Consider the following 12,000-nt stretch of genomic DNA (forward strand, 5'->3'; position numbering starts at 1 on the left):
TGGATCTTGTAACTGAACTTGAGGTCCTATAGTTGTCGAATTATTATGAGCTCTTTTTGAAGAGATGTTCAGAAATACGAATTGGGGACAATACTTTGAATGGGAAGCGAAGTTTGATTAGGTTGATCCATAAACACAAACTTGCTCACCGAAGAAATGCATACATTTAAACATTTGCTAAAATGTTTTTGTGAAAATGCGTACAACTGACAAAAAAACTCAGCGTAACTGACAGCGATAATAATATGTTGGGTAGTAGAAAGAAAATGATGAGAAATTGTATCAGGAAAGGTTTATATGAGCATTTGATGTATTATCAATTATATAAATTGCCTGTAAGCAGGATTGGAAATAATAAAAATTACAAAATATTTCAAATTAGTGGCTATTAATGGTTTTTATTTGAGTGTTCAATTGAATGGTGTAATAAAATGTTGTATACGAGAGTTCGTTTTGGAGATGTCAGCTTAAACCCATTCATGCCCATGTTGTTTGTGGACAACAACTCTTTTAAACAGCTATGACTTTTGATTGAGATTTTGCTCACAAAAATAAGTAAGGCTAATAAATGTGACTACTGCCTTTCATTTGAGTATTAACAAATACAAGGATCGGCTCTAGAATTGAAGTTATTGCAATTAGTCTAATTTACGTTGATAAGGAAAATGAATTTATCGGATATCTTCGTTACGTTGTCATATTATTGAAAACTGATAAAACTTTTCAAGTTAGACTGTCTTTGGCTACGTTTTCCACACAAGTGGACTATTGTAAGTACTCTGGGAGAATTGTATTGGGCATTGGAATGTAAAAGTTGAGCAGCTTCTAGCACTGCGAGGGATGTACCGTTTTCGTGTCTCTTGACCACACCGATTTCAAGAAAAAAAAAGTTTTGAATCCCTACCTGCACTAGAAAAAAGCTGGTCATGACAGGGTTAATAGTGAAGAAAAGTGAAATTAGTGTTCGAAAAAAAAGGTTACGGTCAACTTTGGATGTTTAGTATCTTTGAAGTATATTACAACGCAAAGCAGCACATCTTCTAATAAAATGATTTTGGAGGTTAATCCTCTTAGAAGTAATTATATAGTATTTATTCTTCAAATAAATTTAGTTCGAGATTTAATGTCTTCAGCAAAGTTTTCTAAAATGCTGTTTCAAACAACTTTGTTGAATAGAGCTTGAAAAGTGTAGTTGGTAAGTCGATTGCCTTGTGATTAAAGAGGTTTAAAAAGTCATTCGCCCCTTAGAAAAATTTCTAACCCTATGTTCGAGGGTTGGATACAAGACAATAGTTTTACTAACTATGCAAGTCCCGCCCCTAGATTGAGATATTTTTTTAAATGTATTTGTAATGGCCTAAACAAGAAATGAACAAATAAATAAATAAATAAATAAATGAATAAATAAATAAATAAATAAATAAATACATAAATAAATAAATAAATAAATAAATAAATAAATAAATAAATAAATAAATAAATAAATAAATAAATAAATAAATAAATGATTAAATAAGTAAATAAAAAAATAAAAAATAAAATAAAAAATGTTTACGGATCAAAAAATTAATGAAAAACGAGAAGAGGAGCGAGAAAATGAATAAATATTAACGATACCGTGGACTAGTAAACATAAAACAAATAACCTTCAAACATGTAAACACAGATGCCATAACATTTATTCCACAGTTAGATGTTTACTGAAAATATTTTCAAATATCACCAGTGTTCCATATTAAGCTGATCCAGTGACCACGAATTTATTGTGACAAAAGAAACACAGGTCACAAGTTTGGTGCTTGTAAAAAGAAAATAAACTGTTTTATTACGAGACTTTGGCAACTATTTTTTTTATTTGATGGTCTGCCTAATAACAAAATTATATCGTCTCGCTCTTCGAGCAGCTTTCTTTCAACTTTACGATGACATGCATGCTAAAAAATAATCAAAGCAGTTAGATTCTCCTATTTGAGATATACAACTCAATATAGGAATATAAAATTTGAAAAACAATGATCACATTTCAACGCCTAACAACGAATTGATGTGGAAACAAAAATCAAATTGCTGTCACTCAAAATATTACTGCCAAATGTTAAAAAGATGGGTCATAATGAATAATTCTTCGGTTTTGGTGTAGTGTGAGCGATCGAACAAATGTGTACCAGCAGCAAAAGTAGATCTTCACGCGCAATAGCAAGTTGCGTCAACGGCGGACAATCAAGAATATTTATTTTATTCATTTTTTAACGATTTTATAACTATAGAAGCTACCGCAATGATCCCTTTGAAATGAACTTTTCAAATAAAAAAAGGATCTTTCAGTAGAGTCCTTTGATTTTTGTTGGCCGGAATCAATGCAATTGTGATTTAAAAAAGCCTATGTTTCCTATGTGCGGGGTTGGGTATCGAACACAGGTGATCTGCGTACAAGGCAATCGATTCACCAACTACGATATGCCCGTCCCCGATCATATTAATTATTTGTCCCAGAACTTGAAATCGCGGTGTGCACTGAATGCAGCGTTCTGAAATTCTGGCGAAATCGCCTATGAGCACCAGGTGGTCGTTTAAATGCAGATAATGACGCAACTGCTGGAGGGTTAAAAACACGTACACATTAAAGCTAGTTTTCTGCTCGAAAACTAGAATTTGTTTTACATGTGATAGCTTATATTCTGATCTGCCGGAATTTGCTGTAAATCAAGTTACTATGCATTTCTTTGCACAGAAATAGTCAATTCATATCAAACAAAACACACGTATCCCTGGCGAACGGATTAGCCCTTGCAGAGCTATTCTTATATAAACTGAAATGGAACGGGAGCACACTTGAGAATAGAGACATAAGCAAACTATATCTCACTATCGAGACCCACTTGTGAAACTTTCAGCTATACTTCACCTCCTGATCTTGATTTACAGCTTACGACCCAGATGTTGGAGCGATTCGAATCACATTAGCCTTAGCCGGGGGTAACTTTCTCTTGCCACAAAAACATAATTAAAGCCACCACAACCCAGTCACCACCGTGCCAGTTTGCCAATAAATCTCAATCTTTGGGCCAGTTATCAAAGAACCACCATTAAGCACCGCATTCTATCACTCACTTGTTCACTTGTTCGCTCCCGAAGGAACAGACGAACAAAAGATGAATGGCTCTGTTATCGGGATGCTAAAATCACAAACCATCACATTCTATTAAGATTGATTGCACATTTTATCGAGCCCACACAAATGCTGGTTGCTGCTTGGTTGCGAAGTGGAACTGTTTCTCGGGTTCGGTGACGTTTTCCGGATCAAGAAAGTGAAATACGACACTAATTTTTAGTTGGGTTGAACTACTCGACCGCATGTGCTAACATCACACATTTTGCCGCATAAAAGCCAAACGATTTGGTCGTTCCATTTACTCATTCGCCCAGCCTTGTTAACTAAAGCTTCGAACATGCTCGTCAACAATCGCAATCCAAACGCCGGCGGGTCAATTGTGGATCATGGTGGCATTATCTATGTTCCACCAATTTATTTATGGCTTCAAAATGTTTCACGGTTAGTTGGTAACCTCACATGTGATAAATACCGGTTTCCGTTTCCGTTTCCGCCAAAACCCAACGAGACCCATATGCTCACTGAGACCTACACACCGCGCGTTTACTCACCACTTGAATCGTACATCACATCTTTTGTCCAACAACAAACTGGGTGGTTTGTGCTAACAAATACCCGTCTACTCACCCGACACCACCCTCATACCGGTTTATGGTTTTTAGATACCACCGAACCGAAAATGATAGCCAACTATTAAATCAATGATTTGAGAATTTATACGGCCTTCGGCTCATTCGGTGCCAATAGAACCGACCGACTGTAAGTACCTACCTCGTAGGCACCGAAATTGTTCCGTTACGGATGATTTATCCCCACTATAGTTTGAGTGCCTCCTAGCAGACCAACTGAAGCGCTAAAACGTTGGCACCCAGCAAACTACCCGCTAATGCATCATTCGGTCCACTATTTTGTAATGAGGGAAGCTTATTGAATTAGTTGTACCGCAGAGTTTGACAATAGTGCCACCAGTGTTGCAGAATCGTATGTGTGTATTAATTAAATTGACGTTGTAAGATTAGATTAAAGTCAATACAAACACGGGACTAAATGTGTAAAAGGATGTTGCAGGTAATTGTGTTTAATTAGGTACCAATCGGTAAACGCTCTGTCAGTAGAAAGTAATCGATTTTTGACGTCATGATGACATTTGCTATCCGAACAGTATAGATCCAAACTAAATATTATCAAAACTATATCTCCCGTTAAAACTTGTTTTAATATTTTGTTATTTTACCTACTGACGAGACCTGGTTTATCGCATAATTTGTTACAGAAATTGAATTCTGTTATAATTTTGTCATTCTTTTCTGATCGGGTATGTTTTAGAAAACATGTGATCGTTTGTTGTTGAAGTTATAGTGCCTAAATACGCTCTGACTATTTCATGTATTTTCTTTAATAGTAATATCTAGCTAAAGCTTTTAGAATATAGCAATAGGAAAGAACAAACGGAAGAAAATTGAAACACGCATTCTCTTTGTATGAGCATGAGCATGATGACCGTACAAATCATAGTTCGTCGCTGTTGTGCTACCTTATGACAAGCACTACTTTGCACATTTCAAGAAAAACGATTTTTAAAGTTTGAGATTGAATATCATGAAACGTATAAATGGTAGAAACAATTCAGAGAAAACTACCTATTCTGTATTAATCTCTCAAATATTACAAAGATCGGTTGACTAGGTTGCGAGATTTCACTAAAAATGTAAACAAAAGTCGCACTCACACGTGTCAAAGGTGAGTATTGATAAAAAAATTTGTATGACGTGTCATAATCGTGCATGAAAAATTTTCCATAGAAAAAAATCACCAATTATGAACTTTTATTCATATCTTTGGTTTAATCTGGTCTATAAACAATTCGTTAGATGCATTTTGAAGGAAATGAGTTATTTTTGGTTAAAGTTAAAAATAGTTATGTTTGGTTAAAGTGTTGCCAAATTTCCAGTTTAAAGCTAAAACTGCGTTTTTCTCCCAATACATGTATTTTTCTTTTGAAAATTATTATGCCATTGTGTTCCGACGACATTTTTTACAAATAAAAGCAACTAAAACTTCAATATCACTTGAGCCAATCCCAAGATATAATGATTTGAAGCAAAAAACTCACAATTTCTAATCACTTTTCTCGCCATATCTCAATAACCAAGCAAAATTTCAAAATTCTGGAAACGCCATCTTGTACAGATTCGTTAGACGAGTAATGTGGCATATCTAACTCAGTTTACCCCAAAATGGCATTTGTCATAAGATAGCACAACAGCGACGAGTTGCTATTCCGTGATTAACCAGAATAAGTGAAATTGTACAGATAATTAAGGAATGAAACCTGGTGGTGGGTATCCAGCCTCAATGCGTCCGTTTCGAGAATTTTATACTTTAAAATGCCAATAGCGGTGCCGGCCGCGTCCTTACAGTCGTTAGGGAAGGAAAGGAATGTTAGTGTAGCAAACGTTGTCATGGTAATCGTGCATAGTTATGTACCCGTTTGACACGGTAAGGATTTTTTGTTAGTGGGATGGAGTAATGCGTTATACATAAATCTGGATTCACCGTGAACAGTGATACGATGTCTGAAGTGTTATCATGTGTCTGTTGCACTCGGTATCCAGCGAAACTTTGAAATTTGATTAATGAATTGGGAAATATTCAGTCTGTTTAAAATATCACTTCAACTCTGGACAGCCGGCTGTCATGATAATTATGTTTAATTGAACCAAACGACATATGCACGAATTTATTATATCTTGTTTGCATCGAAGATATTCTTAACCTTAAATTAATCCACCTAATCGAGCAAAAATGCCTTTCTCAATCATCAACATTAAAATCCCATACTTTAATACTTACAACATAATTGCTTTTACGCTGGTGATATTATCTAATAGTTATACTAAGTCAACTCAAAAAGCAAAATTCCGTATTGATTAAGCCCACCTACTACGGAAACCATCTTATGAATTGCTTCATCACTTCGTCGGTACCGTTTTGAAACTGCAAAAGAACCAAGTTGTACGAGTTCAACCAGGATAACGTTGGAGGAACCATAGCAAACGAAGATATCAGCGGGTTTATTCAAGCGTACGTATTCTCAAATCACGAGATGATGTGGAACACCTTCGGTAGCATCCTAGCTGGCATTCGAGTAGTGGTGGTAAAACGAATATTCTATCGTTTGTCACAATTGATGGAGAGATTACAGCCCTGTGCTACTACGGACGACACCAAAGGTGCCGACACTGCACGTTGCTTTTCCGACTGTTCGGCCATCTATGGAAGCTGTCCTTCAATGTCAGATTCTTTCATCGAGTAGCCTAGATAAGCCGTATAGTGTCCGTAGTGGTTGATTCAACCGGTTACGAATTACGCTACGGACCACATGTTCCGGTGGTAAAACCCACTAAATAGCGAACCCCAATTCTTGCGACCCGCGCTATGGTTAAAATTGTTGAGGAGGTTTAAGTTATACCTACTCAATGGCGAAGGGAGCCTAGGAAGTGCCGAGTGAACACCCCAATATGCTGTATTACGCAGCGCAGCGCTCGCTTTACAAACCGAAATTTTTTCGCAGATGGTTGGCATTATTTTTCCGGATTTTTGTTGGCTTTTGGTGTTTTGTGATACTTTGGGCTGATGGTAGTTCGATGCAGTTTTGCTTGATTTCAATTATCACATTTCGAAATGTGCAGGCGAACGAGAAAGAACCCAGTGATACTCCCATGTCGTAGACAGCGCCTGAAAGCGGGAGTCCCTACGTCAAGGTGTAGCTCCTTGCCGAACACTTAATAGCTGGAGGGTATAAAATAGACCAGGCGTGCACGGAGCATTTTGGGTTTTGCCCTTACTGTGTTAAACGAATCTCTGACACAGTGGACCGTTATTTTCTTAGCAAATCGTTAGAATCAAATGATCATGTCCCATTCAAACCTGATGTGGCTCGCTACATGCGATTACATCTAAACCTTCTTGGTGTCCTCTAGTTGTTGTGCAGTAGATATTAGAAATGAAATGTACAGTTTTCTAATCAACAACGGTTTGAATGGCACAAATCCAATAACGTACAGCAACTACGAATCCATCTCGACTTATGCAGAAAGGTAAAGCTTCTGTACCATTCGTACTTCCATAAAACAAGCTTCTATATCGGAAAGTTACTTTACATAGCTCGTTGCTTACAACAAGGCCGGCTTAAAGAATACACGTGAAATGCCTCGTGCATGTATTTTTTCAAATAAAGTTATTTGCTCGTGCCACATACCAGAATTTACAACCAACGATATGTCTGCTGTCACAGTTACTCTGACTGTCGGTAACATAGGCAAAAAAGTATATATTGTTCGACGCATCCGTCACATAACGAGTCATACCCTTCTGATGATTTCAAAAGCGTTGAATCAGATTGTGGCAGAAATGGTCTTCCACTTATTACAGGTAGTGATGCAAAAATTCGTCACATAATTTGGGACGGCTCAGATAATAATCTGAGAGGCTCTGATCTGTTGCAGTATATAAGTAGTACAAATCTACATATTTTGAATGTGGGAAGTCGACCAACCGTATTATTTCTGACACTGCAATTCCGATGTCAGAATTCTGTCGTCGGATTTCCAACATCGGGATTCCGATGTCGAATTACCGATACCGGAATTCCAACGAGGAATTCGGAACATCGGATTTCTACATTGGAACACCGATGTAAGATTTCCCACCTCGGTTTTCCGACGTTGGAAAATCAATGTGGGATATCCTTCGTAGGAATTCCGACGTCGGATTCTGAACACTGGAATTCTGACGTCGGATATCCGATATCAAATTTCAGACATTGCAGTTCCGTCGGATTTCCAACGTCCGAACTCCGGATTTCCGACGAAGAATTTCCGACATCGAATTTTCTACATCAGAATTCCGACCTCCGATTTCCGACATCGGATCCCCAACAACGGAATTCCGACTTCGGATTTTAGATAACGGAATGCCGAAGTGTGATTTTAGATATCAGAAATCCGACGTCGGATTTCCATCAACGGATTTTCAACACAGGAATTCCGACGTCGGATTTTCGATCTCGGTATTCCGCTGTCAGATTTTCAACATTAGAACTCCGATGACGTTAGATTTCCAACATCGGAATTACGATGTCACATTTCCAATCCTGACGTCCAGTATCCTGACGTCGGAATTCTGAAATCGTATTCCCAAGACGTCGGATTTTCGATATCGGAATTTCGAGGTCGCGTTTCTTTGACCGGGTTTCCGAAATCGGAATTCCGATATTGGATTCCCGGCATAAGAATAGAGACGTCGGATTTCCGACATCGGAACTGGAGTTCCGACGTCGAATTTCTGACATCGGAATTGATGTTGTAATTTCTGACATTGGAATTTCGACGTTTTTCTGACATCAGAACTCTGACATCGGATCACCAACACCAGAGCTCCGACGTCGAATTTTCGAAATTGAAATTGATGTTGTAATTTCCGACATTGAAATCCCGACGTATGACTCCCAAGATCGGAACAATGACGGCAGCTTTTCAACATCGGATTTTCGATATCGGATTTCCTACGTCTAAAATCCAAGTTCGGAATTCCAACATCTGAATTCCGCCGTCGAGTTTCGGACATCGGATTTCCGACGTCGGTTTTCTGACATCGGAACACCGACGTCAGATTTCCGACATTGGAACTCCAACGTTGGATTCCGATCTAAGATTTCCGACATCGGTATTCTGACGTCGGATTTCCGACGTCCTACTTCCGTCATCGGAATTCCAACGTCAAATTTTCGACATCGGAATTCCAACTTCGGTATTTCTACGTCAAATTTCCATCGTAGTATTTCCGTCATCGGTTTTCCTACATTCGGACTACTGACATCAGAATTCCTACATCTGATTTCTGACATCAACATTCTGTTCTCGGATCTTGGATTCGCATATTCAACGTCAGATTTCCGATATCGGATATCCGACATAAGATTTCTGGCTTTGGATTCCCGGCATCGGATTTCCGATATTGGAGCTCCAACTCACTTTGAAAGCGTACCTAATAACGAGCAAAACATAAAACATTGCATTAACCGGATGAATTCAATGGGAGATAATGCACTACAAGTACAGAGTGATTCATCCGTGGTGTACGTTTGTACCCCAGTGCAACGTCCTGGGGTGGAAAGTGCAATGTTCTAGGGTTAAGTATCAGTAGAAGCAATCAAAGTTTGCAAAAGAAATTTTAGCCTCTAACTGTTTTAGGTTCCTTCTTGAAATGTTGTTCTAATTCCATTTTTCGGGTAACTTTTTAACTTCCCAGAATGATTTAAAACGAGCTTTGGGCCACCACGAGGTTAATACATTGCATCGCTTCTGCTGACACCAAGAATAATTTCTAATCAGAACTCGAACAAGTAAAGGCTCATTAATGGGGCTTGTTGATACAAGACCATTTCAGTTGATTGATCAAATAACAGTAACATAGTATTAGAATGAATATATTTCCCTATTACGAGTAGTATATGAATTTTTCTGAAAAGTTTTTTCGGTGGAAATCATCTGTCTCTGCGATGAACATGCTCTTTACTGTGATATTTAGGGTTGAAATGTAGATGTTACCTGTACATCTGCAGTGTTCACAGAAACGATAAATTTCCGCGATAAATTACCCTTTTAACTGAAAATCATAAAAACATTTTACAAAAAAAATCATTTTATAAAGCAAGTTAATGTTTTCGGCAATGTAATTCTGGATTGTATTCCTTTCTACGTGACCCATGAAAACAAAACTCTTTGCACGTTTAAAGGACAATTTATTACGTAAATAGCAGTATTGTAATCAGGCGCCACATTACAGAAAACCATGTAAAGACATTGCTATAAGAAAAACTCGTTCAGGCCATAATCACCGTTCAGGCCATAATCCAGTCCTCAAAATCAACAGCACGCTTCATAAACAAGAAGTCATTTGTGATACTCGCCAGGTTCGGACTCGTATTCTGTAAAGGGGAAAAAGCAATTAAAACATATGATAGCAAGCGTCAATAAAGGGTGTGTCGTTAATTATTACGACATTTTAGTATGATTGGTAAATTAGCTATTGTTATCGAAATGAAACCGAGCGTTTCGATTTGGGAAATTCTGCATCTTCTATGTTTTCAATCAGGATCTTTTCTTGGCCCACTCAACGATAATTTGCAAAACATTTATTTTTCTGGACAAGTCGCGTGTCGAAATGTTCGGATTCAGCTTGAAATGAGCTATCAATGCTCTGTCGGTTTTTACGCGACCGTTGTCGAAGTGAATCGCTTATTGAGAGTTATGCTCGGTATTTTTAACAAAACCTGGAATTCAAGAATTTGTATTGCTAACTGCTGCACTCACAGCTGGAATTTGTAAACTGTATGCAATGTGGAGCCATAGGTTTGAAGCTGGGATGGCATTACGCATCTCGATTCGATCAATATTCTATCGACTCGACCTTGTTTCGCATTATGTATTTCGAACCGAGCTCGAAAGTAAATTTTCGTTCGAGTTCGCTCGAAGAAGTACTAGATTATCGAGAAGTGTTGGCATTATGGAACCATAACAATCGAACTCGAAAGCGACTCGAGTCGAACGCATTTGCTCGATAGTTTTATTGCTGTCGACTGTCGTTCGAGATTATGATTTGTGTTTTTATTTCATGTCATTCTTTAAATTGGGTAACAATCGGAATACTTAGTGGATATAAAATTACCAAAAGGTGTGAAAAGCTCCCACGTACTTTATGTTATATCTATTTTCACCATCAGGAACATACTTTTTTTGAAAAAAGTAATACTAAATATTGCTAATAGATTATCCTGCACCAAGTAATAATAAAAAAGTGTTAAAACAATTCGTTGGAGCAAAGTGAAGACACCTAGACTTGTCTAATCGCTATTTGATAGATGTATAGAATCACAATCATTCATGATTTCAAAGTGGTGATTTAAACAATTTTATATTCTAATTGATGCATTTGTTCCCGACTATACCTCAATTGTTTTCAATATCACAATATAGCCTTGAATTCAAGGCCATAATGTACGTTTTATACACCAACAGAATTAGGTGTTATATCGTCATTTGTATTAAATGCATGAAAATATAGAATATTATCTTATATAGCAAAGAACTTTGAATCAAATTGAAATATTAACAAATTTGAATGCATCAACCGATTAAAAATTATACCAAAGTACACGGAAAACCTCGCAAACACGAAAACGAATTATTGTCTCGACTATTTCAACTAAAAATGGCTATTTAACGAACTAGTTTTTAAATGTTTGCTTCATCAATTGCTGAAAAAAATTGTTGCTTTTGGAAGTTTCCTGAAAAAAAAACCTGAAAACCAAAATTTTAATGCAAAATTAGCCATTTTTATTGAAAAGGGCAGTTTGCTTGCTATGAATATTTTCTAAAAGATTTGATGAAAGCGAGTTCTGTAGATAATACATTTCATCGTCCAAATAGAAGACACTACCAGCTAGGCATTACGATGTTTCGGTGCTTCAACTTAAACAGCGAGATATATTAAAATTTTGTGGTAAGAAGTTCGAGAATACAGTTATATGAAACTAAAATAATGCCCAAGCATTGAAAAAAGACGGTGAGGGTGAGTGACCTGAACAAATTATGAACATGTTTGGGTCAATTTATTTACCACTATCACTATTTTTATTCTGTGAATTTGACGCGCATCGAAAAAAAAAACAAAACAAACTGCAATTTTGTTCACACTGAAACAAATTCTTAGGTGGAATTAAAATTATCATACGATGAACAAAATAATTATTAGTTTTCTGCAACGAAGCATTTTCGTGCATTGTAAATAGTTAGTTTCGTCAAATTCACGAATTGAAAAAATGG

The sequence above is a fragment of the Topomyia yanbarensis genome, chromosome 2 (assembly GCF_030247195.1).
Source record: "Topomyia yanbarensis strain Yona2022 chromosome 2, ASM3024719v1, whole genome shotgun sequence".
Classification (NCBI taxonomy): Eukaryota; Metazoa; Arthropoda; class Insecta; order Diptera; family Culicidae; genus Topomyia; species Topomyia yanbarensis.